We start from the raw sequence: 21,651 nt of genomic DNA, 5'->3' as shown, positions 1-21,651 counted from the left end.
AAAGCTTCCATAGCCTTGGAAACTCATGACTGGTGCATAGGGAGATTACTGATGCCATAAACAGAAGTGTCAATTTGTAAAGTCAACAACAGGAGTCACTGTGCACTTACTCCTCATGTAGGATCTGTGTCCTTAATGTGCTGTACATTGAGACTTAATGCTATAATGAGTACTCAAACAGTATATTTCACTTTGTGTTTCTATGGGGGTGCAAACTGTTGAAATCTTTACTTAATGTATACTAAACTGATCTTCTGTAAAAAAAAAAAAAAAGAAGAAATTATCAATTCCCAACTTGACTCTCACTGGGATTAAACATGACAATAGGTCTGATCTGATTTCATCATCATTAAAAAAATCATCTATTATTTTTCACTTTATGTTTGTGTGGGAGCAAACTGTTGAAATCTTTACTTAATGTATGCTAAACTGATCTTCTGTATATAAAGAGAATCGAAAATGAATCCTCATGTGAATGGAAGGGGAGAGGGAGTGGGAAAGGGGAGGGATGCGGGTGGGAGAGACGATATGGGGGGCAAGCCATTGTAATCCATAAGCCGTACTTTGGAAATTTATATTCATTAAATAAAAGTTAAAAAAAATAATAAAAATAAAAAAAATAAAAAATTTTAAAAGCTAAATAGAAATAAGCAGGCAAAAAAAAAAAAAAAAAAAAACTCCCAACTTTGTCTACTGCTCAATTTTAAACAGACCCCTCTCTGCTGTTTTCCTTCTTGATTCTTTCTTTCATCATGCCTGGAATTTTGTCATTACTCGTGACTTGTCTTAACCTATCGTTGTCTGTCTCTGGCACACTGACACCCACAGGGAGGAGTTTCTTCTCCCCGCTAAAGTTCACCCACGATCCAGAACAGTGGTGACATAGTGATTATCGGTTGAATGCCTGAATGATTTTGAGATGAGAGCCAAACAGTATTTTTAAGCACCCATTATATGCCATGTGCTCAGCAATGTGCTGATCTTAAATTAGTGAAAGAGACAGATTAGACTGCTAGTCCATAAATTTACAGTGCATTAAAGGAATCTCCAGGAATTCTGCCATATGTGAGGTTCAGGGACCTAGGAAAATGCATGCTCACAGAGCAGTTTTCAGAAATTTCATGAAAATGTATATTATGAAAAAAAAACACATGAATTTTTAAATATTGTATCAAAATAAACATATTTTTAATACCACTTATTATGAAGTTTTAGAAATACCCTCTCAGAAGCATCCCTGAGAAAATGATGTCTAAGCTTTGACCTGAAGAATAAATAAATGTTCTCTCAATGAAGAAAGGGAAAAGCCTGTTCCAGGTGAAAGGAATCTCCCAAAGAACCACTGAGGCCAGGTGCATAGAATCTCCGTTCACTTGCATGGGAAATGTAAGAAATATAAGAGCATATTCTGAGCACAACTTGAGTGTTTAGCTCTATGTAATTTAACTCTGGACATCAAGGATATGATACTCAGCTGGACATGGGATGGGTCCACTCTTAGCATGCAAGTCTGCACGGAACCTGTGGGACTGAGGAGTTGTCAAGGAACACAGATGGAACTGAAGACATGCGTAAGGATGGGAATCTCTCAGAGACAACAACTGAGACAAAATAGGGACGAGCAGAGAAAGAGGTCCAGCAAAGATGGAGGCAAGGGGGATCCAGGAGAGCAGTGCTGCTCAATCAAGTGGTTGACCACGCAGTCCCCTGGAGCCGGAGGGCGCCTGCTTGGGAGATATCACACATGATAGGGTTAGATTTGGTACTTAAGGAGTCAGGGTGACCATTAGGAGAGCAATTTCATTTTAGTAGTAAAGGCAAAATCCCAGCTATGGTGGTTAGAGGAGGGACTACTAGAGGCATTAAGTGTCCATATTTTTTTCTGGAGATTGGTTGCAAGGAAAATGAGGAGAAGGCAGCAATGACACAAGTTCCTAGAGTATGGTTTTCAAAATGAAGGAGAATGAATGACTTTTGGCTCAGAGCCATAACCAATGAAGATAGAGAAGTTGAGAATGTAGGAGAAATGGGGTTGCTGATTAGGCTTGCTCTAGGTTCTCATCTTCACACAAGAAGGAAAAGATTTAGATAATGGTGAGCAAAGGAGAAAAATTTATTTGAAGGGAAAATTCTGACTCAAGGAATGAGTGAAGGTAAGCCTGAAAGAGGGAGGTGCAATGAATAGCATTTGGGGGCCATTTTTAATATGATCTGGGGGCATTGGCAGTGGTATCTGGGGCAAGGCTTATCTGAATATACAAAAAAGGTACAGTTTAGACAGGGTTTGAGTTCTACCCATTTCCTTGCCCTTTTTTGGAAATCTTGGAATTGTCATGGTATCAGGGGCATAACGGGAATGGGAGTATCAGCCATGGTAATTTTATTCTTATTCCTTTTTTTTTTTTTTTTTTTTGACAGGCAGAGTGGACAGTGAGAGAGAGACAGAGAGAAAGGTCTTCCTTTGCCGTTGGTTCACCCTCCAATGGCCGCCGCGGCCGGTGTGTTGCGGCCGGCGCACCGTGCTGATCCGATGGCAGGAGCCAGGAGCCAGGTGCTTTTCCTGGTCTCCCATGGGGTGCAGGGCCCAAGCACTTGGGCCATCCTCCACTGCACTCCCGGGCCACAGCAGAGAGCTGGCCTGGAAGAGGGGCAACCGGGACAGAATCCGGCGCCCCGACGGGGACTAGAACCTGGTGTGCCGGCGCCGCTAGGCGGAGGATTAGCCTAGTGAGCCACGGCGCCGGCCGGTAATTTTATTCTAATGACAGTATAATGAACTAACATCATCATGAGGATACAGTTGGCAGCTGTGTTGGATATTTGCAGTCTGTGCAATTTTTTTTTAAGATTTATTTATTTGAAAGGCATAGTTTCAGAAAGAGAGGGGGGAGGGTAGAAAGAGAGAACTAGATCCACTGGTTCACTCCCCAGATAACCGCAACAGCTGGGGCTGGGCCAAGAGCCGGGAGTTTCAGCCAGGTCTTGAATGAGGCTGTAGGGACCAAACACATAGACCATCCTTCGCATCTTTCCCAGGCCACTAGCAGGGAGGTGTATCAGCTCCCCCACCCTTCACCCTTGGTGCAGTTTCTAAGTGGGGAAACTGGCAGCTAAGTTCTGCTGGGGTTTGGGCAGTACACTCAGGGCTCCAGTGCAGGCATGGCTGTCGTATATGTGCCCGCGATCCTCAGCTCCTCTATGCTTGCTACAGCCCTTCCAATATCAGAGTGTGGCCTAAAAAGGATGTGAGCTGTGCTTTTAAAGATTTCATAATGTATTTGGGTTAATTTGTTAAATGCTCACAATAATGCTTTCACTTAGGACTTACAGTTCCAACCATACAAATGTAAAAGAAAAAAAAAAATGAGATCTAGAACGTTTTAGTAATTCGCCCAAGGGGACACAGCTAAAAATGTTAAAGCTGAGATTTGAAATCTTGTCGTTTCCTAAGCTGCGTGTTCTTTTGAGTGAGTGTTACCAGCAGTTCATTGTTCCTCAAGCTGCTTTCCAACAAACAAGCTACCAGCAGCTTTAAAAAAAATGTCTCCACATAGATGGAACCATATTCTGGACTCTACCCAGTGTGGCAGGCAGGTTGATGGGATTTGTATCTCATGGAAGCTTGTTAGAAATGCACACTCAGGGGCCCGTTGTGGCTGACATGCCATACTGGAGTACCAGTTCAAGTCCTGGCTACTACAGTTCTGATCCAGCTCACTGCTAATCTGCCTAGAAAGCAGTGGAAGATGACCCAAGTCCTTGAGTCTCCCATGTGGGAGACCAGGGTGGAATTCCTGACTCCTGGCTTTGTCCTGATTCAGCCATGGCTGTTGGGGACCATCTGGGGAGTAAACCAGTGAATGAGACATGTCTTGCTGTCTCTCCCCTTTCTTCCTTTCTTTCTTTGACTTTCAATAAATAAATAAATGAATATATTTTTTAAAAATGAAATGCACATTCATAGGCCCCCCTCAAACTTATCGGAATCTCTGAGAATTAGATCAAGGAATCCTGTTTCTATAAGCCATCCAAGAAGACTATCAGGTGTTTAAAAGTTTAACAACATCTGTATGATTTGGTCACATTCAAATTACTACTTAAGAGTATTCCCTTGAAAGCACTTTTAAAAGAACAATTACGTACTTGAAGACTTAACAAATTGAAATTCAAAACAAACTCGAGTAAGTAGGAACATCAGTATGATGAGAATACTACTTGTTAAAAAGTATCCTGAACTGGCCACTACTGCGGCTCAATAGGCTAATTCACTGCCTGCGGTGCCACCACCCCGGGGTTCTAGTCCCGGTCGGGGCGCCGGATTCTGTCCTGGTTGCTCCTCTTCCAGTCCAGCTCTCTGCTGTGGCCCAGGAGTACAGTGGAGGATAGCCCAAGTGCTTGGGCCCTGCACCCCATGGGAGACCAGGAGAAGCACCTGGCTCCTGGCTTCAGATCAGCGTGGTGCGCCAGCCGCAGCAGCCATTGAGGGGGTGAACCAACGAAAGGAAGATCTTTCTCTCTGTCTGTCTCTCTCAATGTCCACTCTGCCTTTCAAAAAAAAAAGTATCCTGAACTAACAGAGTTGACAATTTGGGTAAACATTAGAGAACCAATTATTCACTTGATAATTTCAAATGCTGTAAACACCCTAAAAAAAAAAAAAAACAATTAAATAAAGTGAATAAAATAAAAGGAATCTCAACTTAAAATCAGTAACTAAATTTTTGAAAATGCAGCAGTTTATTCTAGAAATAAAAGACAGTAACTGACATATAAAATTATGACAGCGATAAAAGAAAAGGGTCCCTGGGTTCAGCTAACGACATATTTGATAAACATAGCATAATCCAAAGCACACACAATTTCTAAGAGAACCCTGGCTTTTTCAGTATTTTTCTTTCTTCCATTTTCTTTGTGAGTGAGCAGATAACAAGCTCATAGATTTCAGTTGCTTATAAACTGTGCTATCATAATAAAACCTTAGCTATTTGACTACTTTGAGAAAGAAAATATCAACAAAGCATGATTATTATGTTTAGCATTACCAAGATTTTAAAGAAAATACAATTCAACTAACGTTGAATGCATGAAAATACCTGGGTCTCATCAGCATGTTTTCATGTAGTCTGTGGTAGATGCAAGGGTACTGTAAAAAGTGAAGGGGAAAAAACAAATTAAAAAAGGATAAGTGCAGGGAAAGTTAATTAGAAGATAAGGGATTTTTTGGTGTGAAATATTTTGAAATTCATGCATAGTTTTCTCATAATATGCATTTTCATGAATTTTTTGAAGATTGCCTATATGTACCTCCAGCTATTCTACATTTTATATTAATCATTTTGATTTAAACTTTAAAGAAATCATGGAAACCAAGAAATCACATTATACTATGCCCTATATACCTGGGACTGTAGTGCTTCAGTGTTCACCCTTCCCTCCAATTCTCTCCTCCCAGGTCACCCTTTCTAAACCCCTTTTCCATTCTCTATCCTATTTTATTCTCTTTTATCCTTATATTCTTTTCCAACTTTTTGTGAAAACAGAATCCCAGGTGACTTTCTATGCACAAAACTTAAGAGGTGCTAATAATGTTTTATTCATTAAATACTGGAAAACAGCAGAGTTTACATTACATTACATTATGTGTTGTGTTACATCACATCTTGGAATCAGTTTCTCCTATATAAATTGCTCTTTTGTTCATAGTATTTTGTTTCCTTAACAAGGGATAAAATCAGTCTTTACTTTGATAGCATGTATCCAACAGCATTGTAATTAATTCTACTTGTGTTGTGACTCTGTGTACTTCCTATCATCATTTTATCTCTAGTTTTTCTGACTTTTCTTTCCTAAAAATATTTAGTATTCAACATATTTTATGGTGCTTATAAACTTGTAAAAATTTGCTTATATAAGCAAATTATAGATGGCTGAACATTTGGAAATGTGTAGTCCTATTAATCCAACAGTAAACATCACTGGTGGAATTTCCATAACTTAGAAATGACACATGCATATATCCTATTTTTATTTTTATTGGTTTTTAGCCATAATATTTTGAAGAGAAAGAAACTGAAGAAGAGGATAAATGACCTGACTGAAATTGATTAACAAGTTGGTGTAGCATTGATGCATAGGAACAATTGCCCTCATTGATCAGCCTTCAGCCTCCCAATTAACCTCATCTTGATTAGATGATTCTCTGATGAGGGCCAGTGGTCATCATCAAAGTGTAAGTTTTTTAAATGAATGTCTCTTAGCATTATGTACTTGAACAAAATATTTTCATGAGGTTGACTAACAAGGATACTTAAGATAAAGCTGGATATTCAGTGTAATTCACTTTTCCCAGCACAGGTCACTATTTGTAAAAAGTTCTTATAAAGAATGTTACCCATTTATAGCTCAAAGATCAAATTTCCAGAGCAGTTTTCAGGAGAACTGCATGCCATGAAGACACATGAGGAAAGTCCATCTACAATGTCAGCCTAGTGATTTGGCAAATTAATTAAAAAAAAAAAAAAAGTACACATAGCCAGCTAAAAGCTCAAGACTCTGGAGTAGTTTTTCAGTTATTTTATTGAGTTTTCTTGAATTTTTATTTAATAAATATAAATTTCCAAAGTACAACTTTTGGATTATAGAGGTTTTTCCCACCATAACCTCTCTCCCAACCGCAACCATCCTATATCCCACTCCCTCTCTCATCCCAGTCTTCATCAAGATTCATTTTCAATTATCTTTATATACAGAAGATCAACTTAGTATAAACTAAATAAAGATTTCAACAGTTTGCACACACACAGAAACACAAAGAATAAAGTACTGTTTGAGTAGTAGTTTTACTGTTAATTTGCTTAGTAGGTGATATTTCCAAAGGTGATTTTATTGGTGAAAAGCCCCAAAGGAACATATTGCAGATTTCAGATAACACAGTATGGTTTCTTCTTTGAATAGGAAACATGGAAGTGATAACTTAATTAAGCATTGTTTTTTTTTTTGTTTTTTTTTTTTGACAGGCAGAGTGGACAGTGAGAGAGACAGAGAGAAAGGTCTTCCTTTTGCCATTGGTTCACTCTCCAATGGCCGCTGCGGCCAGCACGCTGCGGCCGGTGCAGCACACTGATCCGAAGGCAGGAGCCAGGTGCTTCTCCTGGTCTCCCATGGGGTGCAGGGCCCAAGGACTTGGGCCATCCTTCACTGCACTCCCTGGCCACTGCAGAGAGCTGGCCTGGAAGGGGGGCAACCGGGACAGAATCCGGTGCCCCAACCGGGACTAGAACCCAGTGTGCCGGTGCCGCAAGGTGGAGGATTAACCTATTGAGCCACAGCGCCGGCTAAGCATTCTTAAAATAATAAAAAATTCACTTCTAAAAGACTATGGTGAGAATTTTTGTAACTTGAAAGCATTGATAAAATTTAAGTTAAATATATATTTATATAATTTAAAATATTATCCAACAAGCCACCAAAGCTAAATAAGTATTTAACTTACATAAAGGAAGAAGATGCGTATCTTCTTTCTGTGTTGCATTTTAAATACAAATAAATTATCCGATGAATACCATAGAGAACAGTGAGGAGACTTGTCTCCATATAAGCCTACTGTTTCAATCATCATAGTGACCAATTATTTTGGTTCTATCTTCCATTAAAAAAAATGGAAAATTTCTGACTGTCTCTAGAGATATCAAACCAACCAACATAAGAAAATTTATAAAAAGCATATCAACAGGAAACTTTGATTTAATCAAATCACAAATATCAAGAGCAAATGCCATAACAAGAAATTAAATTAGTATGGGCTTAATTAACATTGACTTCGTTGAAAAATAGCTTATTTTAACTGAAAACAAGATTCAAAACATGAACTAAGAAATTAGAAAGATGTATTTTCTTGGCATTTGGAAGGTGGAGGGTACAGGAGAGGGGATTTGGAGTTACAAGGATGGGGCCCACACCCTGACTGTGGTTTGGGGGCCCATCTCTTGATTATTTTGTACCTCAACTATGTACAAAAACAGAAATGACAATATTATCATCTGGAGAGTTTTGCAGGCATTGGAAGCCAAGATACTGTGGCCAAAAAAAAAAAAATGACCTAACTGAAAGATCTCTGTGAGTGAGATCCCAGGGGAAAGAACGGGCCATCAAAGAGGGAGGTGCCTTTCTCTGAAGGGAGGAGAGAACTTCCACTTTGACTATGGCCTTGTCTAAATAAGATCGGAGTTGGCGAACTCAAGGCTTCCATAGCCTTAGCAGCTCATGACAAGAGTCTTGGGTGATTATTGACGTCATAAGTAAGAGTGTCAATTGTTAAATCAACAACAGGAGTCACTGTGCACTTACTCCCCATGTAGGACCTCTGTCCTTATTGTGATGTACTATGCAAATTAATGGTAAAACTGCTACCCAAACAGTATTTTTCACTTTGTGTTTCTATGTGGGTGCAAACTGTTGAAATCTTTACTTAGTATATATTAAGTTGATCTTCTGTATATAAAGATAATTGAAAATGAATCATGATGAAGAATGGGATGGGAGAGGGATTGGGAGATGGGATGGTTGTGGGTGGGAGGGAGGTTATGGGGGGAAAAGCCACTAAAATTCAAAAGTTGTACTTTGGAAATTCATATTTATTAAATAAAAGTTGAAAAAAAATTATCATCTGATACTTCTGAAAAACTAAATAAATTTATGTTTGAGAAGGTCTGTAATAAGTTCTAGTTCAACTCAGCAAATCTCTGTTATTATTGTATGTATGAGTTAATAATTACCTGTACATATGCATAAATACAAATAAGGAGGACTGACTAGACTTTCTTTTTTTTTTTTTTTTTTTTTTTTTTTTTGACAGGCAGAGTGGACAGTGAGAGAGAGTGACAGAGAGAAAGGTCTTCCTTTGCCGTTGGTTCACCCTCCAATGGCCGCCGCGGCCCGTGCGCTGCGGCCGGCACACCACGCTGATCCGATGACAGGAGCCAGGAGCCAGGTGCTTTTCCTGGTCTCCCATGGGGTGCAGGGCCCAAGCACCTGGGCCATCCTCCACTGCACTCCCTGGCCACAGCAGAGGGCTGGCCTGGAAGAGGGGCAACCAGGACAGAATCCGGCGCCCCGACCGGGACTAGAACCTGGTGTGCCAGCGCCGCTAGGCGGAGGATTAGCCTAGTGAGCCGCGGCGCCGGCCCTACTGACTAGACTTTCTTAGAAAAACTCTTCTAGTACTCTTAATGAACTAGAAAGGCTGAATTCATGTGCCATTTGCATGAAGGGTTCAGCATCTTAAATACTTGGAGGTCAAGAATTTAGGGAACTGGTAATGTGGATATTGCCAAAGATGTACTTGTGTTTTAGCACTGGGAGTCTATAAGATATTGAATTAATTACTTAAATACATTTATGAGTGGAAATCTCTTGATATTTATTTATATGGAAATAAGTTGAAAGACAATGATTGCTCCAAAGGATAAGAGGTCATCATTAATATATGGAAAGTTGTATACTGACAGAAATACAGTTACATGGACTATTTATTCTTTCTCTTTCTATTCAACTGAGTTTCTCTATTCAGTGTTTCTCTATCAGTAAGCATCAATAATGGTTCAATGTAAAATAACAGTAAAAACTCAGATTTTGAGAAACTGATTTTCATTTAACTCTACCATGGAGATTAAAAATAATATCGATATTAATATCTGAAAAATCTCCGAAAGAATGCCATAATGTATAGGCACTCTGTCATGCTTAGCAAAACACTGGACTGAGAATTCTAAACCCCAGTTCAAGTCCTAACATTCCCACTAATTTATCTCAGGACTGTAGACAAATTCCTTGACTACCATGCACTTCAGATTTTTCTTCTGTAAAGAAGGTAGGGGTGGATGTAAACAATGGAGTTCATTTGCACCAGTTTGGAAGTGCAGTCTACTCCTGAGCGTTGTATTGATTATGATGCTGTAAGAATTAGTTACCAACATATCCATTGAAAATGTACTGGCTTCTGCTGATATGGTGATTCAGGAAGGAAACTGTATGCCAATGTCTATTGCTCGTGCTTTCGCTGTGGTGGGATCATTTCTTATTAGAAAACAGAGAAGTCAAGACAAACAGAAAAATCAAGATGAGAGCACTGCTGCATTGTGGAGCAAAGACTCCTGTACAGCTGGGTACAGGATGAGCCAGCTGACCAGCAGCCAACACCTCTCCAAGGAAAAGTAGTTCTACTTTTGTCTTTGTGGTGCAGACCAACCTTTGTCTTCTGGTCATAGGAAATCATCTCTGTAAATAAAAAGGGATTATAACTACTTCTTATGATATCTTTAATAAGATAAAACTACTGTATTAACCACCATTTTGAATGGCATGGCACATTTGAGAAAATGTTAACTTCAAATTATGTGCTTAGGGGCCGGCGCCACGGCTTACTTGGCTAATCCTCCGCCTGTGGTACCAGCACTCCGGGTTCTAGTCCCGGTTGGGGTGCCGGTTCTGTCTCAGTTGCTCCTCTTCCAGTCCAGCTCTCTGCTGTAGCCCAGGAGGGCAGTGGAGGATGGCTCAGGTGCTTGGGCCCTGCACCCACATGGGAGACCAGGAAGAAGCACCTGGCTCCTGACTTCGGATCAGCACAGCGCGCCAGCCGTAGCGGCCATTGGGGGTGAACCAATGGAAGGAAGACCTTTCTCTTTGTCTCTCTCTCTCACTGTCTAACTCTGCCTGTCAAAAAAAAAAAAAAGTATGTGCTTAGCTTACCAGCCTTCCATTCTGGCATTGAACAAGTTCTCATGAACATGCGAGAGAGGACGAGAGGACCAGCCTGCTTTCTGTTTTCCTGGTTGGTCTTTGTGAAGCATAAGACTCTTTAAGCATCCAGGAACTTGCAAAACACCAGAAACACTGCTCCTGTATCCACAAGACAAACTTAGGTGGGGCCAATGCTGTGCTGTGGTGTGTTAAACCTCTGCCTGCAGTGTCGGTAGCCCATCTGGGCACCAGTTTCTGTCCTGGCTGCTCCATTTCTGATCCACCTCCCTGATAATGGCCTGGGAAAGCAGTGGAAAATGGCCCAAGTGCTTGGGCCCCTGCACCCACATGGGAGACCCAGAAGAAGCTCCTGGCTCCAGGCTTCGGATCAGACCAGCTCCAGCCATTTTAGCCATTTGGGGAGTGAACTAGCAAGATGGAGGACCTGTCTGTCTCTCCCTCTCTCTGTAACTCTCTCTGCTTCTCAAATAAACAAATAAATGACAAGCTTGAGAATAGATGCTTGGAATCAAGAGAAGCATACATTATGTGACAGTCCCTCTCTCTTAAATGAAGTCTGCTGCATTCGGACACACAAGCCTTAATTTCAGGAAACAGTTCACAACAATTTTATTCCAACACGCTAATCTATGAAAGTACCGTATTATTTTATTTTTTCCTAATGAGAACAAATGGCTCTGGTTCTCCCTTTGGCTTGGATAGCAAGGAATTAAATTTCAATCATTTTGATGAATGTCCTCCCTGGTCTAGGGTGACACAGGACCCAGATATTTTTATGCCATCGTTTTGAGGATGTGCTGGAGCTGCATATCTGTACTTGTCCTCCACACTCTGCTCTCCAGCATCTGCTAGGAAAACATCCCTCACCACCCACAAGACTCAGCAGCAGACCTACTCTTCCTGTAGAAAATGCCTTTCCCCAAAGCCCCATCCTCGTACTTGAAGTGATAGTTTCACCTTTTCCTCCCACCATTAACATCCCTCCAGACTGATTTGTTCTTTCTGGGAGTGAGAACCCACATGCTACACACTTTCTATTACCTTTCTCTTCTCTTTGATACAGGTTTATGGTTTTAGTATCTCCTAAGCAAACTGCCTTCTTGTCACAGTTAAGAGATCTGCTTCCTCAGAGAAGCATGCAAAGCTTCCCTGGCTATAAGAGACTTAGTATTTTCCTCCTGAGTCTAGGCCTTGTAATCTTCAGGATCAAATTTATTATCATATCTTGTTCACCTAGTCTGTTTAAATCAAACCACAGTCACATGTTGCAAGTTACATCTGATGTCATTAGCCACTCTTCTACAACTATGTAATTATTTTTTATTCATAAAGTTAAAAGTATTGGAGAAATCACAGTAAGAGGTTACTTTATGTGAAATAGGATGGCTATCATCAAAAAGCAGACAATGAGAGGCCAGCAGTGTGGCACTATGGCTTAGTGGGTTAAGCCTTAGCCTGCAGTACCAGCATCCTATGTGGGCACCCATTCAAGTCCAGGCTGCTCCACTTCCAGTCCAGCTCCCTGCTAATTGCACCTGGGAAGGCAGTGGAGGATGGCCCAGGTACTTGGGACCCTGCACCCGTGTGGGAGACCCAGAGGAAGCTCCTGGCTCCTGGCTTCAGATGGGCCCAGCTCTGGCTGTTGCAGACATTTGGGAAGTGAACCAGTGACTGGAAGATATTCTCTGACTCTCTCTCTCTCTCTCTCTCTTTCTCTCTCTCTCTCTCTCTCTCTCTGTGGTTCTGCCATTCAAATAATTTTAAAAAAGACAATAGTCAGTGTAGGAGAGAATTTGGAGAAATTCATGTATTTCTGCTACCATTTTGGAAAACAATACAGCACTCCTTCAAAAAATCAAACTTAGAGTTACTTTATGACCAGCAATTCTGCTTCTATGTATATACCTAGGATAAATGAAAATTATGCCTGGATAAAATCTCTTTTATGCATGTTCATTGTAACATGATTTGAAAAACATGGAAACAACCCAGTGTCCATCAGGTGATGATAAATGTATTATGGTAAAACCATATTGGATATCATTTGGTAACATTAAAAAATGATGAACTTGGGCCGGAATTGAGGTACAGTGCATTAAAATGCCACTTGCAACACCAACATCCCATATTGGAGTGCCAGTTCAAGTCTCAGCTACTCTACTTCAATCCAGCTCCCTGAAAACATGCCCAGGAAGGTAGGGATATGGCTCAAGTGTTTGGGCCCTCACTTCCTGTATGGGAGACCCATATGATGGAGTTCCTGGCTCTTGCTTTGACCTAACCTGGTCCTGGCTGCTGCAGGCATTTGGAGAATGAAAAAAAAAAAAAACACATGGAAGGTCTCTCTTTCTAGTCTCTCTCTCTCTCAAATAAATAAATAAATAAATAAGTCTGAAAAATGACTGATCAACATGCTACGACATGGGTGAACCTGGAAAACATTTTGCTGAGTGAAGTAGCCAGACACAAAAGGCCATATACTGTGTGATTCCATTTATATGAAACTTCTAAAATAAGCAGATCTCTAGAGAGAGAAAGTGGATTAGTGATTGTTGTGGTTGTTCTGGAATTATATAATGATGGTGGTTGCCCAAATGTGTAAATATATTTGAAATAACAGAACAGTATATTTTACTTTTTTTTATTTTTTTTTATTTTGACAGGCAGAGTGGACAGTGAGAGAGAGAGACAGAGAGAAAGGTCTTCCTCTTGCCGTTGGTTCACCCTCCAATGGCTGCTGTGGCCAGCGCGCTGTGGCCAGCGCACCGGGCTGATCCAAAGCCAGGAGCCAGGTGCTTCTCCTGTTCTCCCATGGGGTGCAGGGCCCAAGCACTTGGGCCATCCTCCTGCATTCCCGGGCCACAGCAGAGAGCTAGCCTGGAAGAGGGGCAACCGGGACAGAATCCAGCCCCCCGACCGGGACTAGAACCTGGTGTGCCGGCGCCGCTAGGAGGAGGACTAGCCTGCTGAGCCGCGGCGCCTGCTAGAACAGTATATTTTAAAGTGGTACATTTTTTATTTACCACCATGTGAATTATGATGTATTAATGACATCTCAGTTTTTTAAAGGCCATAGAAGAAAAGAGGTGAAGTCATGCTCATATTGTCCAGTGAGTTGTAAATTTAATACTTGAATTTTTTAAGTAGGGGACATCTTCATTTCTTTCACAAGATGTGAAAGGATTTTTGGAAATGGAGTAGAGAAAAACCTTTCATTTTTCTGTTCTAACCATCACTTACTACATCATCAAATACATCAGAATTGTACCCAATAGCTAGAACTCTTCTTTTGTTTTCAAAAATGTCGATTTCAGGATCCTGATAGGAAGCGGGCAGCACTTTCAAACTCAGGTATTAGGGGATAATGCAACAAAGACATTGCAGAATCCTGGGGTGCTTCAGTGCTGCTTCCAATAGTCACCTCTCCTGTGCCTAAAAAAGGCACATTGAGCAGGACACGAGCACAGAGAGAATTGTGTGGAGAAGAAACCGGGTAGACATAGAACAGCTCAGAGACACCCCCAAGCCCATTTGGACATCCTAAGGCAAGGCTGGGAGACCATATATCCCAAGTACCCTAGCTTTGCTCTTCTAGCAGTCTCTTTTCTCTTAAGGCCATTCTTGGTCTCTTCATTGATCAAATTCAAGTGACAGCTCACAAGTTTCATATGGGTATGATATTCAGAAAAACAGAGTTGAATCGAGTGAAGAGCGGTGGAGAGTGGATCTGCTGAGGCAGGATTCCATTACCAAGCCAAATGACGTACTTTATCTCCACCTATCTGTACAATGCCCATGTGCTGAATCATTGTGTTGTATTTTAATACTTTTTTTTTTAGATTTTTTGACAGGCAGAGTAGACAGTGAGAGACAGAGACAGAGAGAAAGGTCTTCCTTTGCCGTTGGTTCACCCTCCAATGGCCGCCTTGGGTGGTGCGCTGCAGCCGGCGCACTGCGCTGATCCGAAGGCAGGAGCCAGGTGCTTCTCCTGGTCTCCTATGCGGGTGCAGGGCCCAAGCACTTGGGCCATCCTCCACTGTACTCCCTGGCCACAGCAGAGAACTGGCCTGGAAGAGGGGCAACCGGGAAAGAATTCGGAGCCCCGACTGGGACTAGAACCCGGTGTGCCGGCGCCCCAAGGCGGAGGATTAGCCTAGTGAGCCACGGCGCCGGCCCTTAATACTTCTAATTAAGTAAAATTTCCTTAAACTGAAGAATTGTTTTTGTTATTCTCAACATTAGTTTAAAAGCAATATAGTGTATATGTCAAGTATTCTATCAATATCATTTGAATACAAAATGAAAAAAAATCACTATTGTTTTTCCTTCTTGATAGTCAGAAATTATAGATATAATTTACATGTTAGCTACCAACTTTCAGAATTCGTGTCTTAGGGATATGCAAGGAAAGCAATAGACTTTCTTGACTTCTGAAAATACCTTGAGTAATTTAGGATTGATCATATTTCTAATCCAGGTATGTTTCATTAAAAAATAGCAAGATAAAGAAAGCTTTACCCTGAAAAGCATTTTTAAAGGTCACAAAGCACTCATTCATGTTGAGACATGGGTTCACTCTTTCAGCAGGTAATGACAGTCTAAAAATGTCACCAATTCAAATGCAGACAAATGGACCCTTCCTTTTAAAGTTCAGTTGTGAAAATAACCATCAGCTTGGATAAGTTTTACATGAAAATTATAACTCCCTTTTAAAGTGTGTGACTCTCTTGACCATATTCAGGCAATTAAAACAATTTGTCTTTCTATACAATGAAGGTATGTAGTGCAGAGTCTATATAACTTTACAAGAGAAAAAGAGTTTTATTTGTAGAAAGGGCATAGGACTTTTAAAAATGTGAATTAAAGTAATCCAGGATGGGGATAATTTGAAAGTGTAATAATTAAATGAGATCAATCCATAAATGTTAACACTGTTCTGCGAAATCAAGTCTAGGCACATTTAATATTCAGGGTTACTAACAAGAAGGATTTTGAAGAGTAGAAAACCTTAGACATTGGGTGGAACCTCACGGTATATGAAGTCTAGTATTGAAATTGTGGTTTGGCTGATAATTTATGGACTTAGTATTATAGTTGTTGCTGGTATTAACAGGCTACTTTCCAGGCTTTGTCTTTGCTTTGGATTTAGGGTGGGGACAATAGAACTTAATGAGAAATGGAGGTTTCTACTTCAAACCAAATGTTAGACTGTAAATTATTATGCCAATAAACAGAAAAAAAATCTGTCACTTTGTCCTGTTCTTATCTACCTTTCTCTAAAGGCTGTCATAGTCTTTCCCCAAATATATGAGAAGTGGGTTAAGCCTGTGTCTCATAAAAACAAGAAGCCTTGGAGCAGGCATTGGACACAGCAACAGATTAAGCTACCTCTTGGGACAGTCCATCTGTTTCTGATCCAGCTACCTGCTAATGCACACCCTGGAAGATGGTAGATGATGGTCCAGGTACTTATGTGCCTGCAACCCATGTGGGAGACCAAGATGGAGGTCCTGGCTCATGACTTCAGCCTGACCCAGCCCTGGCTATTGCTGACATTTGAAGAGTGAACCATCAGATGCAGATCTCTTACCTTGCTAGCTAGCTACCTCTCTGTAGCTCTCTCTGTCTCTCACTCTGCTTTTCAGATAAATAAACTTTAAAAATTTGATTACTTTTTTCTTATAAAAAAAAGAGCCTTCGCTATGTACACGGTGTTCAAGTCACAAAGAGGAATGGTGATCACTATTTGCAGAAGCAGCGGCTGCTGGCGTTGGCAGCCGGCCCCTTTCGGCTTGGGGCTCCCGGTGCACCTGAGCTCTTTTTTTCTCTCTCTGGTCTTCTGTGCCTGGATAGAAGCTAAGTCCTCTCCTCACTTAGTTCCTGCCAGCCCTTAGACTGCTTGGAATGGCGATCCCAGTCACTCTCGGGGATTATTGACAGTACCAGTGGGTATTTGGGAAAAGCACCAGCTGAACTTGAGGGCAGATTTTCTTGAGCTAGGCTGAAGTTTTAATTTTCAGTTTGGAAGTGACAACTATTTCTTTCTCTTTTAGCATCTGACCTGTCCTATTCCTCTGTCTTCCCTCCTTTTCTTCCACCATCCCACTGCTTTATCACCTAAAAATTATTTCTTGACTTTTCAATAAAATAGGCAGTGGTGTATTTACAACTGATTTATTAAGACTTAACAACTCACTGCTTTGGATCTCAATCAGATCATCCTTCTCATTGGACACTGGTTCATGCTGCAATTACAAGCAGTAATCGAACTGCTGTAAACTGACCTACTTAAAATAAGGTCATCTCAGTAGACAACCTTTTTAAATTGTGTTACAATGTAAGTCTTAACATACACTGGCAATTCTGATAAGTGAGTCACATCTTGTGAGATGGCCCTGCTCTCTATATGCCCCTGAAAAGGAATGATGATTGCCTTGATATTATTTCCTTGGATCTATGATTAGTTTTTCAAATAGTAAATATACTTTATTTTGACTTAAGTGATGCCCGTATTTCATACTGGTTGAAATAACTCTATTTGGAAAATAATTTAGATCATATTCAACAGCTTCTAACTTTCTAGGGACTTGCATAGTGTATTAATATAACTTATTTGACTTTGAAAATTGGTTGGAAACAGCATTCTTCTTCTTCAATGAGAGATATCTGATTTTAATCACTTTTGTTCTTGCTCACTGAATACTTCAGGCATATTTTCTTGTTAAAAAAATAGGCAGTATTTTAGTAGTGTACACCTACCGTTATATTGTCATTGTACTTTCCTACTAGGAAGAAGTTAATTATATATGTTGAGCATACGTCTGTGCTACTTTGGAAAGTGTCTTTTAAAAATGTTAAACAAAACTATTGAAAACAGAGAAAAACAAACAAGGAAAGCAAGAAAAAACAACACCTACACTGGCAAAATCCAGTTTTCAAAGAGCAACATCAAGAAATTTGAAAATACACAATTTAATAGTAAAGTTGCTACCTCTCAATAGTACTTGAAGGAATCAAAGATGAGTGAAATTATTAGTCTTCTGTGATATAACCAAAAGTCTTAAAAATAAAAGACACCAATATAAAATATTACTGTCCTATTGCTATACACTTGCAATCACACTATAAAAATGATTCACATATATGCTTTTTGGATCTTTTTATTTGACTGACATACATTTTTCATGATCATTAGTGAAATAATTATTCTGAATATGACTTGAATTTAATCTATTTGCATTAAAGCAAAATCATCATGAGTTCCAGAATTTTTTGATCTTTTTTAGTCAGTTATGATGGAACCAAATAGTAGACCAGCTGTTCAATACATGGTCAGTTCTTTTAGAAAAACATGTACCCATGTTACATATTCATCAAGTGTAAAAATGAATGTCAACAGATATAGCCAAATTAATATAATCAAACCGTATAATTATCTTTCATTCTCAATCTTAACTGTTCACTACTCCAAATTTAAGTAAAAGTAATAACATTACCTACACAAATCCCCTTGCCTTCCTCGTGTGAAAAATTTAATCATTGTGAGTCACATTTTAAAATGTCTAAAATATTTTAAAATAAGGACATATACCTAAGATGTACTTGATCGTCTTCATTCTAATTAAATGGGGTGTCAGATTCTCAAATAGGCAGAATAATTGCTTGACATTGCTCAATAGCAAACCAGATTTCATATTAAAATACTTTAATTAAATATTCTACACAATTATATAAATGCTATAAATACTTTCACATAAAATTTTCAAATATTTTTAAAATATTAAAACTTCTAAGGTGTTTCAAACTAGACTCATATTGGCAGTAAATACATTACACTTGCTTCTTGTGGTTTGTAGCCTCATTATGCATTTATAACTTTTTTTTTAAAGGTTTACTTACTTTATTTGAGAGGCACAGTGACAGAGAGAGAGGAAAGACAGAGAGGGATCTTGTATCTGCTGGTTCACTCCCCTAAATGACCACAATGACAGGGGCTGGATCAGGCCGAAGCCAGGAGCCAGGAACTTCTTCCAGGTCTCCTATGTGGGTGCAGGGTCCCAAGAACTTGAACGATGTTCTGATGCTTCGCCAGGTGCATTAGTAGGGAGCTGGATCAGAAGTAAAGCAGCCGGGACTTGAACCAATGTCCATACAGGATGCTGGTGCTGCAGGCCGCAGCTTTAACCCTCTGAGCCACAGTGTAGGCCCCCTGTTATGCATTTAACACTTAGGTTTTCATTTGCTGTGTTTCTAAAATGGCACCTAATTCTCCATTGCTTACTATACTTTTCCCCCTTATATTTATCAACTATTATGAATTTACATGTTCATTTTGTTATTTTGCTGTATCTTTCTCCCACTGGGATATGTACAGTCCATGGGAAAAATGATTGTTTTCCTTTAGTGTTATGTCTTCATTATCTAACAGGGTAGGCGGTGACTGTTTGCTGAATGGTTGAATGAATACTATTCATAGCATATAACTCATAGTACTGAGGACACTGAAGTTCAGAGAGCTTACTACCTCAACTAAGATAAGCCCACACAAAAATCCTTTTTTATTAGTAATCAAATGCTGTTTCAAACACTGTCTTTACTTCTCACATGCAATACACCTTTTCTACTCTAATGCATATTGTGCTCACATTTGTGTGAAACCTGAAAGAAGGTGGCCGGCACCGTGGCTCACTAGGCTAATCCTCCGCCTTGCGGCGCCGGCACACCAGGTTCTAGTCCCAGTCGGGGCGCCGGAGTCTGTCCCGGTTGCCTCTCTTCCAGGCCAGCTCTCTGCTATGGCCCAGGAGTGCAGTGGAGGATGGCCCAAGTGCTTGGGCCCTGCACCCCATGGGAGAACAGGAGAAGCATCTGGCTCCTGGCTTCAGATCAGTGAGGTGCGCCGGCCTCAGCACACCGGCCGTGTCGGCCATTGGGGGGTGAACCAACTGCAAAGAAGGAAGACCTTTCTCTCTCTCTCTCTCTCTCACTGTCCACTCTGCCTGTCAAAAAAAATAAATAAATAAATAAATAAAATAAAAATAAAAAAAAGAAGGTGTGTAGGGTGTGTAGTTAGCACAGTGGTTAAGACACCTGTGTCCCACATCAGAGTGCCTGGGTTCCATAATAGATTCCAGGTCCTGACACCAGCTTCCTGCTAATGCAGTGTTGGGAGGCAGCATGCTGACTTAAGTAGTTGGATGCCTAGCACTCACATGGTCAACCTAGATTGCATTCATCACTCCCTGGTTTGGCTCAGCCCTGTCCCCGATGCTTACAGACATCCACTGGAGTTCTCTTGTGCCCTCGATCCCTCACTCTCTCTTGGCCTCTCAAGTAAATACAATTTTAAATGGCATTTTATTCCTCTTTATTAAATAAAAGAGACATGTTGTGACCCAGTTAAAAATTTTGGCAAATTATGGACAAGCATTTGGTCTAGCAGTTCAGATGAGAGCGTGGGTTAGAGTACCATCTCTGCTCCCAATTCCAGCTTCCTGCTAATGTGAAGGAGTTGGATCCCTGCTGCCCACAGGGGAAGCCTGCTTGGGTTCTCAGCTCCTGGACATCTGGCAAGTGAACCAGTGGATGGGGGCTTTCTCTGTGTCTGTCTGTTTCTCTTTCTCTCTCCCTCCCTCTCTCGCACACACTCTGTCTCTCTGCCTCTCAAATATTTTTAATTTAATGAATTATATTCATTTCTGATTAGAGAAAAAAATTAAATATCACAATAAATTACTATTATATGTTACTATAATATTCTTAATAATATTCCTTTAACCGATAACCTAGTTTCTAAAATAAATTACAGATTGACTGTTCCTTAACCTCCATAATCCAAAATCCTAAATGCTCCAAAATACAAAACTTCCAGGCACCAATGTGATGCCCCATGTGGGAAATTCCACATCTGACTTCATGTGACAGGTCACAGTCACCGTCAAAACACAGGTGCACTAAAAATATTGTAAAAAAAAAAAATTCCCTTCAAGCTGTGTATATAAAGCATATATGAAACGTAAATGAATTATGTTAAGAATTGGATCCATTTGTATGATACCTCATTATGTCATTATGTGTATGAAAATAATACAAGGTAAAAAAAATCTGACATCTAAAATACAAGCTAAAAGGATAAGGAATACTTACCCTGTAATCATACTATCTGAACAAGTCACCAGTGTTTCTTTGCTTGACTTATAAGTATTTATCACTGAAAACAGGAGAAATAATTTTATTTTTTTAAAAAGACAGAGTTACAGAGAGAGGGAGAGACAGAGAGAGAGGTCTTCCATCTGCTGGTTCACTCCCCAGATGGCCACAACGGCTGGAGCTGCGCCGATCTGAAACCAGGAGCCAGGAGCTTTTTCTGGGTCTGCCATGTGGATGCAGAGACCCAAGGGCTTGGGCCATCCTCCACTGCTATCCCAGGCCATAGCAGAGAGCTGGATTGGAAGAGCAGCAGCCGGGACTTGAACCTGCACCCATATGGGATGCCAGCACTGCAGGTCAGGGCTTTAACCCGCTGCGCCACAGCGCCGGCCCTGAAATAATTTGATTTTAATTGCCTTTAGAAAACCACTCTGGAAGCACTATGGTAAAGTAACTTATCATCTGTATTTTTTCTTTTATTCATTTAAGTCAAGGTTAAATTTTAAATTTCATTTAGCCCTTAAAATAGCCTTTAAAAATGCTCTAGCAGAGTATACAATATTCCTGTTTTTAAAAATCAAAAAAAAAATAGAAAAATGAAAATTACCAGCATACTGACATGTAGAATACCCCAACTTCCTCCTTAACTCTCTCATCTCCCTTCTCATCTTTGATGATGCCTCTTAGTTCCTTTAGACTTTTTCCTTTGGAAATACTTTCTCATGTTTATAGCTGTTGTTCCAAGAT

At 40.3% G+C, this 21,651-nt stretch overlaps 1 protein-coding gene across 14 annotated transcripts in view; it reads left to right on the top strand.

Annotated features, from left to right (window-relative positions):
• The window catches only part of MAGI2 (membrane associated guanylate kinase, WW and PDZ domain containing 2), a 1,584,028-nt gene that overhangs the window by 663,740 nt on the left and 898,637 nt on the right, over positions 1-21,651 (top strand). The gene's annotated exons all lie outside the window — the stretch shown is intronic.

The sequence above is a fragment of the Oryctolagus cuniculus genome, chromosome 3, assembly GCF_964237555.1.
Source record: "Oryctolagus cuniculus chromosome 3, mOryCun1.1, whole genome shotgun sequence".
Classification (NCBI taxonomy): domain Eukaryota; kingdom Metazoa; phylum Chordata; class Mammalia; order Lagomorpha; family Leporidae; genus Oryctolagus; species Oryctolagus cuniculus.
The sequence above is the reverse complement of the archived record's forward strand: the minus strand, read 5'-3'. Positions and strand labels throughout refer to the sequence as shown.